The sequence below is a fragment of the Carcharodon carcharias genome, chromosome 9 (genome assembly GCF_017639515.1).
Source record: "Carcharodon carcharias isolate sCarCar2 chromosome 9, sCarCar2.pri, whole genome shotgun sequence".
Lineage (NCBI taxonomy): Eukaryota > Metazoa > Chordata > Chondrichthyes > Lamniformes > Lamnidae > Carcharodon > Carcharodon carcharias.
The window spans coordinates 26,187,497-26,206,925 of NC_054475.1; the positions used below are offsets into that span (position 1 = coordinate 26,187,497).

Consider the following 19,429-nt stretch of genomic DNA (forward strand, 5'->3'; position numbering starts at 1 on the left):
CGCCATTCAATAAGATCATGGCTGATCTGACTGTAACTTCCCACCTAACCCCAGTAACCTTGTATCCCATTGTTTAATCAAGAATCTACCTACCTCTCCCTTGGAAACATTCAAAGATTCTGCTTCCACTGCCTTTTGAGGAAAGGAGTTCCAAAGACTCACTATCCTCAGAATTTTTTTTCCCATGTTTTAAATGGGCAACCCCTTATTTTTAAACAGTGATCCCTAGTTCTAGATTCTCCCATAAGAGGAGACATCCACTTCACAGCCAGTTGTCAAAACCCCTTAGGATCTTAAATGTTTCAACTAGGTTACCTCTTACTCTTCTAAACTCCAGCAGATACATGTCTAGCCTATCCAATCTTTCCTCATAAGACAACCTGCCCATTACTGATATTAGTAAACCTCGGAACTGCTTCTAATGCATTTATGTCCTTCCTTAAATAAGGAGATCAATACTGTACACAGTATTCCAAATGTGGTCTCACCAATACCCTGTGCAACTGAAGCATAACCTCCCTACTTTTATATTCAATTTCCCTAACAATAAATGATAACATTACTATTAGCTGTCCTAATTACTTCCTGTACCTGCATACCCACCTTTTGTGATTCATGCACTACAACACCCAAATCCCTCAATCTCAGAGCTCTGCATTTCTCACCATTTGGATGATATACTTTTTTATTCTTCCTGCCAAAATGGACAATTTCATATTTGGCCACATTATACACTATTTGTTAGATCTTTGCCCACATACTTAACCTATCTATATCCCCAGTAGCCTCCTTAAGTCCTTTTGACAACTTACTTTCCTAGCTATCTTTACATCATCAGCAAATTTAGCAACCATACTTTCAATCCCTTCATCCAAGTTATTTATCTAAATTGTAAAAAGTTGAGGGCCGAGCACTGATCCCTGTAGCATGCCATTCATCACATCCTGCCAACCAGGAAAAAGACCCATTTATGGGTACCTTGCTTACTGTTAGCCAGCCAATCTTCTATCCATGCCAATATGTTACCCCCTACACCATGAGCTTTTACTTTCAGCAGTAACCTTTGCTGTGGCACCTTATCAAATGCCTCCTGGAAACCTAAGTACAGTACATCCACTGGTTCCCTTTTATCCACAGAACCTATGACTCCTTCAAGGAACGCTAGTAGCTTGATTAAACATGATTTCCCTTTCAGAAAACCATGTTGACTCTGCCTGTGCCTTGAATTTTTCTAAGTGCCCTGCCATAACATCTTTAATAATAGCTTCCAATGTTTCCCAAATGACAGATGTTAAGCTAGCTGGCCTGTAGTTTCTTGCTTTCTGTTTCCTTCTCTTTTTGAATAAAGGAGTAATATTTGCTATTTTCCAATCTAATGGAACCTTCCCCGTATCCAGGGAATTTTGGAAAAATTAAAACCAACACATCAACTATCTTACTCGCCATTTCTTTTCAGACTCTAGGATGAAGTCCATCAGGACCCAGGGATTTGTCAGCCTGCAGCTCCAACAGTTTGCTAAGTACCACTTCCCTGGTGACTGTTATTTTCCTGAGTTCCTCCCTCCTTTCCAGTTCCTGATTACAGCTATTCCTGGGATGTTACTTGTAGCTTCTATAGTGAAGTCTGGTGCAAAATACCTGTTTATTTCATCCGCCATCTGCTTATTTTCCATTATTAGTTCCCCTGGCTCACTTTCTATAGGTCCACTCTCACTTTGTTAACTCTCCTTCTAGTATCTTTAGAAACTCTTACTATCCGAGCTTTCTCTCATACTCTAATTTTTCCCTCTTTATTAATCTTTTTGTCAATCCTCGCTATTCTTCATATTCTGTCCAACTTTCTGACCTACCCACTCGTCTTTGCGCAATTATATGCTTTTTCTTTAAGTTTGATACTGTCTTTAACTTTTTTTAGTTCACCATGGATGGTGGATTCTCCCCTTGGAATTTTTCTCTCTCATTGGAATGTATCTATTCTATATGTTCTGAAATATCCTTATAAATGTCTGTCACTGCATCTCTATTGACCTATCCCTTAACCTGATTTCCCAGCTCACTTTAGCTATCTCTGCTTTCATTCCCACATAATTGCCTTCATTTAAGTTTAAAATAAGTCTTGGATCCATTCATCTTTCCCTCAAACTGAATGTAAAATTCAATCGTATTATGATCAGTTCCAACCATGGGTGCCTTCACTTTGAGGTTCTCAATTAATCCTATCTCATTGGATAAGGCCAGGTCTAGAATAGCCTGCTCTCTATTGGCCCCAGAACGTGTTGTTCTAAGAAACTATCCCAAACACCTTCTGTGAATTCCTCATCTACGCTACCTATGCTCATCTGAGTTTTCCAGTCTGTATGTAGATCAAAATCCCCCATGATTATCACCAAACCTTTCTGACAAGCTCCCATTACCTCCTCCATTATACTCTGTCCTACCATGTAGCTACAATTAGGAATCCTATTCATCACTCCCACAAGTGACTTCTTGCCTTTATCATTTCTCACCTTGACCCAAACTGCTTCTACATCCTGAACTGAGGTCATCCCCCTTACTGCACTAATACCAAAATTAATTAGCAGAGCCACCCATCCACCTTTTCCTAACTTCCTGTCCTTCCTAAAAGTCATGTACCCTTCAATATTCAGGACCCAATCTATGTCATTCTGCAGAACTTTTCTCTAAAATGGTTATCAGATCATATTTCTTTCTTTCTATTTGTGCTATCAGTTCTTCTGTTTTGCTTCAAATGCTGTATTCATTCAGATACAGAGGCTTTAGTTTTGTCCTTTTATTATTTTTGTAAACTCTAGCTTTTACTGCCGTTTTATGCTTAGATTTGTATACTTTATCCCTTCCTGTCATATTCTGCTTATCATTTCCCATATTAATACTTTTCTCTCTTGTCTTGTCTCTACTCTTTGGTTTACCGCATCATTCCAAATTTTATCCCTTTCCCCCACTACTTAGTTTAAAACCTTCTCTACATCCGTAGTAATGCAGCTCGCTAGAACATCGGTCCCAGCAGAGTCCCAATGGTACAGATCCCACTTTCCCCAATTCTGGTGCTCCATGAACTGGAACCCACTTATCTCACACCAGGGGCTGAATTTTCCATTCATTGGGTGGGCGGAGCTGACCCAATCGTGGGTGGGCATGGACTCGATCACCGCCGGCAATCTAGGCTGCGCTGCCATCTTGTGTGGGCAGGCCAATTAAGGCCCACCCAGCGCATTTCACATTCCCGTGGAGAGCAGGATTTTTAAAGTTGTGGTGGGCGTGTACAGATCACCGGTTCCAATGGGGAACTGGCAGTCTGGAAAAAGAGGTGCCAGTCAATCTCCTTTAGGCTGATCACCATGGCCAGCTCCAGGTGCAGGGGGTCTGCACAGCAAACTCAGGTGGAGGGAAGGCCAGAGGAAGAGAGCAGGCCAGAGGAGGAGGGCAGGCTGCACGGTAGGCCAGCAGGGGGCCAATGTGCCCCTTGCTCCTCTGATGACTGCCTTGCTGCCCTTGTTGAGGAGGTGACACCACGGTGAAAGGTCCTGTTTCCCCAGGATGGGAGGAGGAGGGACCCCTATGTGATGAGGCGAGCCTGGCAGGAGGTGGCGGAGGTGGTCAGCTCCATGGATGCTGTGCAGCGATCATGGATCCAGTGCCGCAAGAGCTTCATTGATTTGTTGGGCTCCGGAAGGGTGAGGACCATGTTGGCCTTGGCCATTTAACCCAGCAGGTAGCCTTAGCCTTTGAGGCACCCCCACCCCTGTCTTCATGTTGTTACTGCTTTGGGAATTCGGCGCACGCTGGGTGGGCAAACAGATAGTGACCATGCTTACATCAGCCTGAGTGGTTGATGGGAAGATGGGTTCTCCCCGCAGTATATGTTGGTGTTTGTCACATTTGAGTAGTCTGGGGGCAACCTGCAGGGGAGGCAGCTAGACACAAACTGAGAACTCCAACACATGTCTTATTGACAGTGATGAGATGGTGGAAGGGGAGCTTCAAGGTGTCGTAGCCAAGAGCCGTCTGCTGGCCTCAGCACCGCACCTAGTTACACCTCCTTGTCATGGGCGCTAAGACCCATGTGTTGTTGAAAGTGATGGACGGCGAATGTGTCCAAGTTGGCTATTGGGGGAGGGGGTTGGGAGCATCCTTACTATCTTTTAGTGACTGATCACCAGTAGTGTGGACAGGAGCCGCTGGAGGCCTCAGATGGGCCTCTGTGGTTGGGGTGCGGTGTGCGTGCAGAGAACATGAGTGATCAGCCCCAATAAATGGTGTTCTCTGTTCTGCAGGTGAAAACTGCGCGCAACACCCATGAGTGTTTGTGCACCGGTGGTGAGAGTGCGAGTGTGCTTCACTTGGTCTCTGTGGTGGAGGAATCCAGGCAGAGTGTCAGCGATGGCATGAACCTCATGTCAGAGATTGGCGACTCTCATGGAGAGGGGCTTCCAATAGATTGAACAGCCTCTGATGGGGTTACGCTCGGACCTGCAAACCCTCACAGCGCTAATGGCCACAGGTGGTCATTGGCAATTTGGGAGATGTTCTGGGCACCTAGTGTCCCAGCTCGGTGCCCATCCATCTGCAGTGAGCAGGGAGGTCCAAAGTGACCTCACGTCAGCGCAGCAGCTGCCCGTCGTCACTGCGAGCTCCTCTCAGGGCGCTCTGCCAGTGACCATTGCATCCATTGAGGCTGCAACAATGGGGGAGGTGCCAGTTCTGGAACTGGCCATTCCTTCCCAGGCTGGGCCAGCACTGGCTCCACAGGCCAGAGGACGTCCGCCAATGTCATTGAGGCCAACAGGACACTAGAGTCAGCAGGCTGTCTCACAAGCCACTCCGAGCGATGGGGCGGCACCAAGACGAAGCACCCACAAACATAAGCATAAGGCATGTTAGGCACTCCACGGGTTTCTCACTGGTGCTTTTCTGTTGCCCCTAGATTAGGGAATTTATATTTGTCAACTTCAGAGCAACATTTTGTTCTGTTTTATGTGGCACCATCTGATGGATGGGAATAAAGTCCAAATTTGTTACCATGGCTGAGGGTGTCTCCTTTGTGCTGCATTTTTCTTTTGCACAGACATGTCATGAGTGTTTGAGTGGACATTGATGTTTATGTACTAAGCCCTTAGTTGCAGCTGATGAAGTAGAAGATGTAGCACTTAAGTGCCGCGTATGGATGCGCCAGGCAATGCTGGTCCTGCAGATCCAATTGTGTGGAGCTAGCTGAAGGTTCGTTGGATTAAAGTCTCCCGGATGTCCCTGCCTCCTTGGTGTAGTAGCGGGTCAGCGTGCTACCCCTCATCATCGCCCTATACTTCCTCATCCTCTGAACCACTGCTGGATACATCGTGTGCAGCCGCATCCATTGCGTCAAGGTCTTCATCGTCCACTGCGTCCCCCATTTTCCAGAGCAAGATTGTGCAGAGCGCAGCATGCTACCACTATCACAGACGCGATCTGAAGGGTACTGGAGTGCGCCCCCTGAGCGGTCCAGGCATTGGAAGCACACCTTGAGAAGACCGATGGCTCTCTCCACCACAGCCCTTGTGGTGCCGTGGCTCCTATTGTAGCGCTGCTCAGCTTCTGTCCTTGGATAGCGGAGAGGCATCATGAGCCACCTTCTGAGGGGATAGCCCTTGTCACCCAGCGGCCATCCATCCAGCCGGGCTGGAGCACTGAAGAGCCCCGGCACCTGGAGTATCTGAGGATGTAGGCGTTGTGGGAGCTGCCTGGGTACCTTGCACAGACTTGTAGAATCTGCATCCTGTGATCATACACTATCTGCACGTTCATGGAGTGGAAGCCCTTCCTGTTGACGAAGGCACCGGGCTCACCTGCTGGTGCCACGATGGCCACATGTGTGCAGTCTATAGCATCCTGGACGCAGGGGAAGCCAGCAATGGCCGCAAAGCGTCTGGCTTACTGTGTCTGACTTGCCTGGTCGCAGCAGAAGTGGATGAAGGTCAATGCACGTCTGATCAGAGCATCTGTAACCTGCTTGACACAAGTGTGGACAGCTGATTGGGAGACACTGCAAAGATCACCCACCGAGCCCTGGAAGAAGCCAGAGGCATAGAAGTGGAGGGCAGCTGTGACCTTCAGAGCTGCTGGCATGGGGTGTCCACCCACACAGTTAGGAGAGATCTCAGAGCCAATCATCTGTTGGATGTAGTTGACTGTTTCCTTTGACAGTTGGAGCCTCCTTTGGCACTGCACCTCAGACATATTGAGGTAGCTGCTTCGCCGCCTGTATACCCTGGCAGCAGGATCGTGACATCTTCTGTGGCCCCTTCCACCTTGGCCCTGCGGCCCTTGTGCCTGTGCCTGGCCTACAAAAGGTGGCCCCCCTGGAGGCTGATTGTCCAATCCTGGCCTCCTCCTTATTCTATCCCTCCCTTCCTCCTCAGAGGAGCTGCCTCCAGTAGAGATGTCAGAACCAATACCCAGGCTAAATGGAAGCCTCCAGAAAACTGCAGGCCCGATAAAGATTCCTGACTGCAGCGTGCTGAGCTGAAGCTTCAAAGTTCACAGAAAGCTGCTGGAATTTGTTCTGAACTGCTACAGATCACACAGGCAAGTCTAAAACACTTGCTGCAATAAATACTTCACATAAAAGATTGACAACCCCACTGGGCCCACATATCCTGCCCGTGGATGAGTTTTGTTAAGAAGTCACTGACCCGCCTGCCGGTTGTGCCCGTGTGCCGAGCCGAAGATCGTACGGACGCCTCAAAATCGGCGATTGCCGAGTTAAGGGTCTTAACAAGCCCTTTAATTAATGGCGGGCGCGCGTTGCTCATCATCGCGTGCCTGCCCAGCTAAATATCCCGATGGCGCGTGGTGACATCAGGACGCTCGCCCGTCGTCAGCGTGCGCCATTTTAAGCACTAACGTTTGGGGCCGGATCCCCGCACGTCACCCAGAAAATTCTGCCCCAGTTTTTGAGCCACGCATTGATTTCTCTGATCTTATTTGTCCTGTGCCAATTTGCACATGGCTCAGGTAATAACCCAGAACTTTTGAGCTTCTGCCTTTTAATTTAGCACCTAGCACTTTATACTGTCTCTGCAGAACCTTTTTTCTAGTTCTACCTATGTTGTTGGTACCTACGTTACACTTAAACAACAATTTAATTATTGAACAGCAGTTAACACAAGGTAATAAAACAGCATTTTTTATTCATTCACTTCATTTTTTTTATTTCTTTCATTTAAATTTCTTATCATTTGGGACAGAATAGGACTAAACCAAGTTTTGGAAGTGCTCTGAACTAATAGGATGAGATTCCTGTTTATAACTGTGACTTCGAAAATAACGGGACTCCCACAATTCAAGACAAAAACAACCAGAAGTAACTCAATTTACAAGATTAGATGTCACCACAAATTTGAACCCTGAAACTATATTAATGCCTTAAATGCAGCTACATATACCTGTTGTGATGCACAATGTGCACAAAGTATTTAATTTTCATTTTTTTACTATTTTTGTTTCTTCAATTTTTCTCCCTTGTCTTGAAGCTCCTAACTCACAATGGGATACAGTTTCACAGACATTATCCCCCAACATCCTTTCCAACAGACTTTTTCATGTTTAGTCTAGAAGCTAATGCCAGCATGCTGTTTCACTGCGCAGTGCATCATCACTGAGCCCTTACCTGATGCACACTCATGCATTTGTAGAAAAGGAGTTTTTGTACAGCAGCCATGAGCAGGCATCCTGCTTGATGTTGTTCCCTCCCTGGCTGAGGAGCTCGCAGGGCAATGGCAATATCCCTATTGCCATGCTGTTTGAGGTCAGTTAGTTCAACATAGGTCAAGATTTAAATGTAAGATCTTTCTGGTTGTCTGGCTCATCTGTACTCTAAGCAGAAAATGTTCCAGTTAGAACCAGTCACGAGCTTCATCCTGTCAATACAGAATGGTTGGCAAACTTTTAAAAGGGGAATAAAGATAAAATACTGCAGATGTTGGAAATCTGAAATAAAAACTGAGATCCACACTCAGTGCTATGCGCCACCATATGAACACATTCAACATCTCCCTCCGGCAGCACTGACTCATCCAACCTCAAACCTGTCCTTGTTCCTAGTTTCATTTTATTCTTCGTCTCATCCGTTGCCTTAACGAGAAACTTTGTCTCTTCCTTTCAGGTGCTAAGGAACATAAGCTCCAACAACTTATTGATACCAACACCCATCCAGGGTCCTCCGCTCCACCCTTCCCATCCCTCTGACCCCATCCCGTCTTCTAATCCCAGCCCTTGCTGTGTATTCACCAAACCCTCTGACCTTCCCTTCTCTGATAAACGTTCAGTACTCAGCAAAGGACTCAGTTGCATTCCCTTACGCCCTCACCTCAATGAATTCCGGGCTTGGCACAATGCTGAACTCTTCATCCGCCGCCTTGGTGTCCATGCTCACTTCTTTGGGCAGGAGTCCTCCCTCCGATCAATGGATCCTTTTACCCGCCTCCAATATTCTCTCTCCACCTGGACTCTTCCCTCTGGCCTCTTACCTGCTCTTGATCTTTTCATTGAGAACTGTCAGCGTGACATCGGCCATCTCAATTTCTCTGCTCCTCTCAACCACTATAACCTGTGTCCTTCTGAACTTGCTGCACTCTACTCTCTCAGTTCCAACCCTGATTTTGTTATCAAACCTGCCTACAAGGGTGGTGCTGTTGTTGTCTGGCGCACTGACCGCTACCTCGCAGAGCGGAACACCAACTCTCAGACATTTCCTCCTACCTCCCCCTGGACCGTGACCCCCACCACCAAACATCAACCCATTGTTTCCAGGACTGTCACTGACCTAATCTCCTCTGGAGATCTTCCCTCCACAGCTTCCAACCTCAGTCTCCCAACCCTGGACAGCACGCTTCTATCTCTTACCCAAAATCCACAAACAGGACTGTCCCGGCACACCGATTGTGTCAGCTTATTCATGACCCACGGAATTAATTTCTTCCTATCTTGACTCCATTCTCTCTCCCCTTGTCCAGTCTCTTCCCACCTACATTTGTGATTCTTCTGATGCCCTACGTCATATCAACAATTTCCAGTTCCATTGCCCTAACCGCCGCCTCTTCACCATGGACGTCCAATCCTTCTACACCTCCATCCCCCACCAGGATGGTCTGAGGGCTCTCCACTTCTTCCTTGAACAGAGGCCCAAACAATTCCCATCCACCACCATCTGGCTGAACTTGTTCTCTCACTGAACAATTTCTCCTTAAACTTGTCTCACTTCCTCCAAATGAAAGGCATGGCTATGGGTACCTGCATGGGCCCCAGTTATGCCTGAGTCTTAATGGGTATGTGGAACATGCCTTGTTCCAATCCTACTCAGGCCCCCTCCCACAGCTCTTTTCTCGGTACATCAAGGACTGTTTCGGTGCCGCTTCATGCTCTCGTCTGAACATGGAAAAATGTATCAATTTTGCTTCCAATTTCCACCCCTTCTTTATGTGATCCATCTCCGACACTTCCCTTCTCTTCCTTGACCTCTCGGGTCAATGGGGATTGTCTCTGGTGATAGACTGTCCACCAATATTCATTACAAGCCCACCGACTCCCACAGCTACCTCGACTACAGCTCCTCACACCCTGTTCCTGTAAGGACTCCGTCCCATTCTCTCAGTTCTTTCGCCTCCATCACAGTTCCGATGATGCCACTTTCCAAAATGATGCTTCTAACTGTCTTCCTTCTTCCTTAAATGAGGTTTCCCACCCACTATGGTTGACAAGGGCTTCAATTGTGTCCGGCCCATCTCCCGTGCCTCTGCCCTCACATCTTCTTCTCCCTCCCAGAACCATGGTAGGCTCCCCCTTGTCCTCACTTTTCACCCCACCAGCCTCCACATTCAAAGGATCATCCTCCGCCAACTCCAGCATGATGCCAGCACCAAACACATCTTCCCTTCACCATGCACCCCCCACCCCCCGGTCGGCATTCCGTGGGGACCGTTCCCTCCGAGACACCCTGGTCCATTCCTCCATCACCCCAAATACCTCATTCCCCTCCCACAGCATGTTCCCATGCAGCTGCAGAAGGTGCAATACCTACCCCTTTACTTCCTCCCTCCTCACTGTCCAAGGGCCCAAACATTCCTTTCAGGTGAAACAGCTCTTCACTTGCACCTCCTTCAAATTTGGTCTATAGCATTTGCTGCTCCCAATGTAGTCTCTTTTACATTGGAGAGACCAAATGTAGACTGGGTGACCACTTTGCAGAACACCTTCAGTCTGTTCGCAACATGACCCAGACCTTCCTGTCGCTTGCTATTTCAACTCATCATCCTGCTCTCATGCCCACATGTCCGTCCTTGGCCTGCTGCAATGTTCCAGTGAAGCCCAACGCAAACTGGAGGAACAGCACCTCATCTTCTGATTAGGCACTTTACAGCCTTCCAGACTTAACATTGAGTTTAACAACTTCAGACCATGAACTGTCTCCCCATCCTCACCCCATTTTTACCCCTTTTTTCAAAATTCATTTTTATTCTTTAATTTTAATTTTTTATCCACTTATTTTTATTTATTTTCATTCATTGTGTTATCCCCATCTTTTATCCTATTTTCAATCTTTCCCACCATTGTCCCCTCCCCCCACCCGCACAAGGGCCATTTGTCACTTGTTCATATTGTTCTTTGCAGAGTGCTTACCCTTGTCCTGCTATTATCACATTCTGCTTTCTGACCTAATGCCACCATCAACACCTCCATTAGTACCACTACCATTAACACCCTTTTGTTCATGACATTCTTGGCAATCTCTCCTTTGCCCCCATCCATTGCTGGCCTTCTATTTAGCTTCATCTGCCCCGCCTCCCTTAAACAGTATAAATTTCATCACGTTTTTACTCCTCTTTAGCTCTGAAGAAGAGTCATACAGACTTGAAACGTTAACTCTGTTTTTCTCTCCACAGATGCTGTTAGACCTGCTGAGTTTTACCAGCATTTTCTGTTTTTGTTTTAAAAGGGGGGCCCCGAGGGTGAATGAAACCAGGTGGTGGGGCCTGCTTTATTCCAATTTATTTTGTTGCCATTATTAATGGCATAGATCATTGTAAATATATTTTAGACTAGTATTACTTGTGGAAATAATTCATGCATTTGGATAGAAGACATAATTATCTTTACCTTCACCTTGTGTTGATGGTTGAATAATTAGATTCGGACCATGAAATTAAGTGACATTGCTAATCCATAGTATGTCTCCTGATATCTTTCTGTCTTCTCTTATCTATCGTTGTTAATGTGCATTTTTACATTGAGATTGTCTGTAATTTTTTTTAGCCTTCACATGTACATGATCCTGGTATAGAAGAATGTTTTGCCCTAGGAAACACAATCTTAGACTGAAGCTCAGTGTCCTCCACTTAGATAGCAATGGTGAGCAACAGATGAGGAAATAAATAAATAAATGCAATGGTAAAATCAAGCTAATGATTTATGATAATTTATTATAAACAGTAACAATGCAGAGGGGTAAACCAACAGATTTTCTTTGATCCTATCAGTAATTGTAATATTATAATATTTAGAATAATAGTATATTTCAACAGCATTGTTTTAAATTATTTTTCAATCCCACAAACAAGTATGTTTAAAGTTCACTTCTCACAGATACATGCATAACCTGCATCGTTAAGGTAGAAAATCTAGTTAACGCGTTTCAAAAAGGAGAGAAGGTATAGGCTTTAAAAAAACATTTTTTCAGAGCACTCGGTGGGATGACCCATATTTTGGGAAGGCTTTTAAAGGTGACAAGGGCAGGAGTTTGAAAGATGAATATCTTGGTTAATTGAAGGCCTTGCCACTAAAAATGGAGTGAAGAGAGAGAGAGAGATATGTTCGGGAAGCCAGAGTCAAGAGGATCACAAGGTAGGCAAAGTAGCATGAGCTGAGGCCATAGAGAGATTTGTAAATAAGAACTAGGGGATGTATGGTCAATAACAGACCACACACATTCATTGCAATTACCTCATAAAAAATGACTGGAGCCAAAGATTTATCACTGCTGCTATGGCTAGTTTATTTCACTAAAACATGTATGTAAATAATATGTATTGAGCAGTGCAGTGAACGTTCATTTTAAACTCTGTCATATAGCTTCCACAGTTCTAACATTACTCTTTCACAGTTCATATTCAAGTGCTTTTATAAAGAGCATTCTATCTATAGCCTATACTTACAGTAAAAAAGTTACAGTATAAGTGCTTTGCAAGTTAAAACTTCAAAGCGCATTCTCTGTGACAGTAAAATAAATTGTTTATGGACAGTATGAAAATAAGGCCAGAATTTTTCCGTCGGTGAACTGGTGGCGGGGCCCGCTCACCAACGCGAAAATGACATCGGGGGCAATCAGCTGTCCGCCCTCCGACCTGTCATTGGTCAATTGAGGCCATTGGCAGGATAATTAAGCCAATTAAAGGCTCTGCCCGTCCAACCTTAAGGTTGGCGGGCAGGCCACGAGTCCAGCGGGCTTCTGATAATACATGAAACCTCATCCACTGGCAGGATGAGGTTTCAAGTCTGTTTTAAAAAGCTTTAATAAACTTTATGTGATATTTATTAACAAGTCCCATCTCATGTAACATTGTCACATGAGGGGGACATGTTAATAATTTTTTTAATTTTCTATTTTTTAAGCTTATAAAACTTTCAGTGCACTCCCTGAGACAGCACTTAGTCTCAGGGAGCTGGACCTTAATTAGCCCGCCCACTCAAAATGGCGGCAAGGCCCCTTTTGGCGGCGGCGATTGGCTGCCCACCTGCCGCCGAGCCAGTGGGGCCCGCCCGCCCATCAAGGGCAAAATTCTGCCCTAAATATTGTTCTTGTCAGTCCTCTGGAGCTTTGGGCCTACCTTCTCTGATGATGGAGCAACCTACTACTGATTCTACTGACAGTGCTATTTTGAAATCAGAAATGCTGGAAAAGCCTTTTCCGATGTAATTTTTCCTCATGCTGTAACTTCCCATAGCAACACAGGTGAAATTTGAAATTTAGCCAAGTGAGGGACTAATTTTGTGCTGGTAATTCTATCACAATTAATGTTGTTGCTATTGGAAATCTTCTAATCCGTACAGTGAATTCAGGAAACAAATCCTGATCTTAATATTGCGACACCAAACTTTATTTTTTACTAAGATAAAAGCAAAAAACTGCGGATGCTGGAAATCCAAAACAAAAATAAAAATACCTGGAGAAACTCAGCAGGTCTGGCAGCATCTGCAGAGAGGAATACAGTTAATGTTCCGAGTCCGTTTGACTCTTCAACAGAACTAAGTAAAAATAGAAGAGAGGTGAAATATAAGCTGGGGTGGGACAGGTAGAGCTGGAAAGAGGGCCAGTGATAGGTGGAGATAACCAAAAGATGTCACAGACAAAAAGGACAAAGAGGTTTTAAAGGTGATGATATTATCTAAGGAATGTGCTAATTAAGGATAGAAAGCAGGACAAGCAAGGTACACATAGCCCTAGTGGGGGTGGGGTGGGGTGAAGGAATCGAAATAGGCTAAAAGGCAGAAATAAAATATACATACATACAAAAAATACATTTAAAAATAATGAAAATAGGTGGGATATTGGGAAAAAATTTTTACTACCTGCCTTCCATACCAGGACTTAAATCCTTATGATTTTTTTGACACTCATCTTCTGGTTCTAATCACCTCTTTTCTTTGTTGTGGAGATGAATTCTACAGGCCACGTGCAGATGGGAAAAACAGGCAGCTGGACCTGTAAATTGGGATGCTGTGCCACCAGCCCCCGTCTGCTCCTGCACTGCCACGATTTTACGAGCATCAGGTTAATCGCCCTCCATGACCCAATTGGGGCCCTTAAGTGGGCAGTTAATGCTCAATCAAGGGCCTCATTCTGTTGCCACTGTGATTTAACTAACCAGTGGAGTGAGCCAGCGCTCAATGTGTAACCGGTAGGTTTAACCTAGGAGCTGCTGGCCAGTTAAAGGGAGGGCACTGCCACTTGTTGGACATAGTGCCAACTGGAAGCCCCTCCCCACAGTTTTGTCTTTCCACATGCACTCTCTCCATCCCTGCACCCCCCTCACCGCCATGTCCAACATGTCCCCTACTACCCACCCCACCCCTATCAGCCTGGTCCCAGTAAGATCTTGATATGTCCAGCTCCATCACTGAATACCACCTCCCTCAACTACTTGCAGTACCAGTGGTGCCCACTGCACCTGTTGACGCTGCCAGTGTGCAAAGCTGCCAGCCTGCAATTGGCCAGCAGCTCGAGGAGGTGGATATTTCTTCCGGAAATGTCGCAAGTCTCGCCTCATACTAATTAAGAGAAATCACCTGAAAATTGAAGTGTGGTGAGCTGGCTAAGCAGAGGTGGGTTTGCATCCAAAATTTGTACTGCGGTGCGGGGAACCTGCCCTCAACATATAATCTAGCCCATAGAATCATTATGGCACTGACGGAGTTCATTTGGCCCATCAAATCAGTGTTGACTCTCTGCATAGCAATCCCATCAGTTCAATTCCCCAGCTTTATTCATGTCGCCCTGTAAGTTTATTTCCCTCAAGCACCCATCCAATTTCCTTTAAAAATTATTGATCGCCTCTGCTTCCACCACTCTTAGGAGTAGCAAGTTCCAGATCATCACCACACGTTGAGTAAAAAAAGTTCTTCCTCACATCTCCCCTGCATCTCTTGCCCAAAACTTTAAATTGTGTACCTTTATCAAAAACTTTAAATCTTGTGTACCTTTATCAAATCTCCTTTGCTCCTAGGAGAACAACCACAGTTCTCCAACCTGACCTAGTTAAAGTCCTTCACCCCGGAGCCATTTCTTAGTTTTCATGCCTAAAGGTTCAGTCTCTGTCATTCATATCCCAACTTTTCCATAGATTCTGCCAAGCTAAACAGCCTTCACTTTGAGTTACTTGTTCATTTCGTGCTGTTCTCTTCCTCTGTGTTCTTCCTTCATATGTCAACATCTGTCTCGCTCTGCCAAAGCTTAGTTCCTTTTGTTACACCCACCCACCATGGGAAATTACATTTCTCATTTTCCATTGCAGATAAACCCATGTAAACATGTATTGCTACTACAGCATTTCAATGTTTGGATTTTATTTCAAAAACTGGCCACATATAGACCTTACGAATGTAAGTAGAGGTATTTTCGTTTAGCTGCAGCAGAAATATAAAAAAAAACTTTGAAAGGAAACCTTTCTGCCTATACAAAGGAGAATGAGGACATAATATTGCTGTATCACTGAAGAGTTGGCATAGCTAAGAGGAATCTGGTAGTTTTTAAATAACTGGACAGTTCTAAATTAACCTGAGGCCTTTCTGAATCAGAGTGTGTATCTTAATTCTTTTTTCATTCTTTCATGGGATGTGGGCATTGCTGGCAATGCCAGCATTTATTGCCCCTCCCTAAATACCCTTTGATGACAGTTAAGAGTGGGTCAGTGGGTCTGGAGTCACATGTAGGCCAGATCAGTAAGGATGGCAGATTTATTTCCCTAATAGACATTGGTGAACCAGATGGGTTTTTAACAACAATCAAAGACTGTTTCATGGTCACCATGACTGAGACTAGCTTTCAATTCAATATTTTATTGATTGAATTTAAATTCCACCATGGTGGGATTTGAACCCATATTCCCTAGAGCATAAGCCCGAGCTTCTGGATTACTGGGCTAGTGACATTACCACTATGCCAGCTTCTCCTGAACTAACCGTGAAAACAATGTTTGTATCATACAATATTTGATAATATTAATAGTTTTCAAAATTATAAACCTTATAGCATGCTCTCTGCTTGCTTAGAACAGAAAACATGCCTATCTGCCTTTGCAAATCTCCTATGAGATACTGATTTCTCTTTTCCAATTAATGTGAAAGTGTTTTTCTTTTTAGTATAATTCTGTAAAGGAAGTTATATTTTAGCATTGAAGTGCTTAACAATTGCAGAAATATACCATAATACCCAGAATATGACCTAAATTTTTGGAGATAATGTTTACAGACAGATCTTATTCATTGTTCACTCAAATTGAGTCTGGCTTTGCCTGCAGCATGAGAAGCTTCATGAAGGATTAATTTAGGATTGACATCAGCCTTGGCTCAGTATTAGCACTCACCTCTGAGTTGCAAGGTTGTGGGTTTAAGTCCCGCTCCAGAGCCTTGATTATCTAATATACAAAACTGAAAATACTCAGCAGGTCTGGCAGCTTCTATGAAGATAGAAAGAGTTAACAGGCTGGATTTTTCTAAAAGCCTGGTAGTTCTGCTACCTGGATCAAAAGTGGGTCCCGAGCCTGCGCAGATGGACAGTGGGACCTTGGGTGGGATTATACTAGCAGAGGACAATTAAGAGGCCATTGCTGGGACATCTGTCCAATTGGGGATGGTGACTTACCTATCAGACCTGCCAGCCCAATCATAGGGCTGGCAGTGCAGCAGCCTCGATAGCACCACCAATACAGATGGCAGCTGTTGAGCCTGCAGGAGAAGGAAAGAATACCTTTGTGGTGAAGCCCCCTTGAAGGCCAGATAAGTTGTTTGTTTTACTGTTCTGGGGCCAGGCAGGCCCTGCTGATCAGAGTGCTGAACTCTCTAGAAATGGGGTTAGAGCCAAGGGGGTGATCTTTGCCACCAGCAAGACCTGTCACATACCATTAATGAAATCCCCCACCCTACTCCTCTGCAGGACCCACTGGAGAGTGCCATGCAGTCTCCTGGCAGCCACCCCACTTTTTCGGGGCCCATCCCAATGTTGGTAAAATGCCAGTGAAGAAGTGACCATTAATTGCAGAGTGGATAATGGGGATCCTGTAGATGTAGTATATCTGGACTTCCAGAAGGCATTTGATAAGGTGCCGCACAAAAGATTAATACACAAGATAAGATTACAAGGAGTTAGAGGTAATATATTAGCTTGGATAGAGGATCGGCCAACCAACGGAAAGCAGAGAGTTGGGATAAATGAGTCTTTTTCTGGATGACAAGCTGTAACTAGTGAGGTGCCACAGGGTTCGGTCCTTTGGCCCCAACTATTTACAATTTATATTAATGACTTGGATTCAGGGATAGAAGGTATTATAGCTAAATTTGCAGATGCGACCAAAATAGGTGGGAAAGTAAGTTGCAATGAATAAATAAGAAATTTACAAATGAATATGAACACGTTAGTTGAATGGGCCAAAATTTGGCAGATGGAGTTTAACGTGGATAAGTGAGGTTATCCATTTTGATCAGAAGAATAAAAAGGTGACTTGTTAGTTAAATGGAGAGAAACTTCAGAATGCTTTAGTGCAGAGGGATCTGGCTATCCTCGTGCATGAATCACTGAAAGCTAGTATGCAGGTACAGCAGGTAATAAGGAAGGCAAATGGAATTTTGGCATTTATTGCTAAAGGAATAGAATATAAAAATGGGGAAGTGTTGTTGCAACTGTACAAGGCATTGGTGAGACCGCACCTGGATTACTGTGCACAGTTTTGATCCCCTTACCTGAAGAAGGATGTAATTGCATTGGAGGCAGTTCAGAGGAGGTTCACTAGATTGATTCCAGAGATGCGGGGCTTGTCTTATGGAGGAGAGATTGAGCAGTTTAGGCCTATACTTGCTAGAGTTTAGAAGGATGAGAGGAGATCTAACTAAGTTATATAAGATGCTAAAGGGGATAGACAAAGTAAACATGGAGCAGATGTTTCCCTCTGTGGGGCATTCTAGAATGAGAGGCTATGGTTTTAGGCTAAGGGGCGGTAGATTTAAATCAGAGATGAGGAGGAATTATTTTTCTCCAAGGGTCGTGAATCTGTGGAATTCACTACCTCAGAGTGAAGTGGATGCCAGGATGCTGAATAAATTTAAAGGAGGAGATAGACAGATTTTTAATTAGTAACAGGTTGAAAGGTTATGGAGAGAGGGCAGGAAATTGGAGTTGAGACCAAAATGAGATCAGCCATGATTGTATTGAATGGCGGGGCAGGCTCGAGGGGCTGAATTGCCTACTTCTGCTCCTAGTTCTTATGTTCCCATTGCTGGTAAAATGCCAGTGGAGAAGTGACCATTAATTGGTTTAATTGGCCTCTCGCCTCTGGTCAAAGGGCAGCCACGATGCCGATGTGTCCGCTGTTGAGAATATCATGTGATGGTGGGAAGATGTTGGGCTCCCCTCCCAACACTTTTTCCACTGCTATTTTATGAGGCCTCCCACCTCCCAGCTCAGCTGCAGAGGACTGGTAAAATTCAGGCACATGTTTCAGTCTGTGACCTTTCATCAGAACTGATTATACTTAGTGCTGGTGATGGGTCACAGATCCAAAATGTTGTCCGGGATTCTAAGGGACCTCCGGGAGTGTGGTGGGAGTTGGAGGGTGTGTATGATGTGCCTGCATGCCATTGTAATGTAAAGATGCTCAGCAGAGCAAGGGTTAATGTAGGACTGGAAAATAGCACTGCCCGTGGTATGATGTATAGAGTCACATGATAATAGACTGATAACACAGTCTAGAGAGAACATTCTGGAACAAGCCTGCATGGTGGCAACAGCACCATGAATGACAGAAACCTGGGATTTGTAAATAGTTAAAGACTAATAATAAATGATTCATGTTTAAAAATACAAGTCTCAAGATCTCAACGACATCAAGAAACTTGACAACATCCAGGACAAAGCAACCCGCTCAATTGGCAGTCCTTCCACAAATATTCACTCCCTCCACCACCACTGAATAGTGGCAGCAGTGTGTACTCTCTACAAGATGCATCACAGAAACTTAACAAGACTCCTTAGGCAGTTCCTTCCAAACCCATGACTGCTACCATCCAGAAGGACAACGGCAGCAGATACATGGAAAGACCACCACCTGGAAATTCCCCTCTAGGCCACTCATCATCCTGAATTGGAAATATATTGCCATTCCTTCACTGTCACTGGGTCGAAATCATGGAACTCCTTCCCTAACAGCACCATGAGTCTACCTACACCACATGGGCAGCAGCGGTTCAAGAAGGCAGCTTACTACCACCTTACCAAGGGCAATTAGGGATGGGTAATAAATGCTTGCCTAGCCAGCAATGCACACATCCCGTAAAATGAATTTTAAAAAACTCTCATCATTGAACCCATATGAGAACATGCTTGGCAGCATTGGGATATCAGCACTATCAGCATAGTACAATGGAGGGAGGTGGTTGTAAAATAAGGTGGGATGTCAGGGAGTGATGTGCCCATCAGGGCTGGGGCAAAGGACAAGTGGCAGACTTAAGTGGCACTCTTAAGCCAATCATGGCCCATAAGTGGCCAAATTAAGGGCCACTTGCTGCTGCTGTTGGTATTCTACCAGAGGTGAGAGGGCACTTTGCCACATGGGGAGACTGCCAGCTATACCTTGGCAATCTCATTGTGGGCTCAAGGGTGGAGTCGAAG

The 19,429-nt window shown here is 45.0% G+C and overlaps 1 protein-coding gene across 1 annotated transcript in view; it reads left to right on the forward strand.

Annotated features, from left to right (window-relative positions):
- elapor1 (endosome-lysosome associated apoptosis and autophagy regulator 1) overlaps positions 1-19,429 on the forward strand; it is a 125,372-nt gene that overhangs the window by 100,624 nt on the left and 5,319 nt on the right. The window lies entirely within an intron of this gene.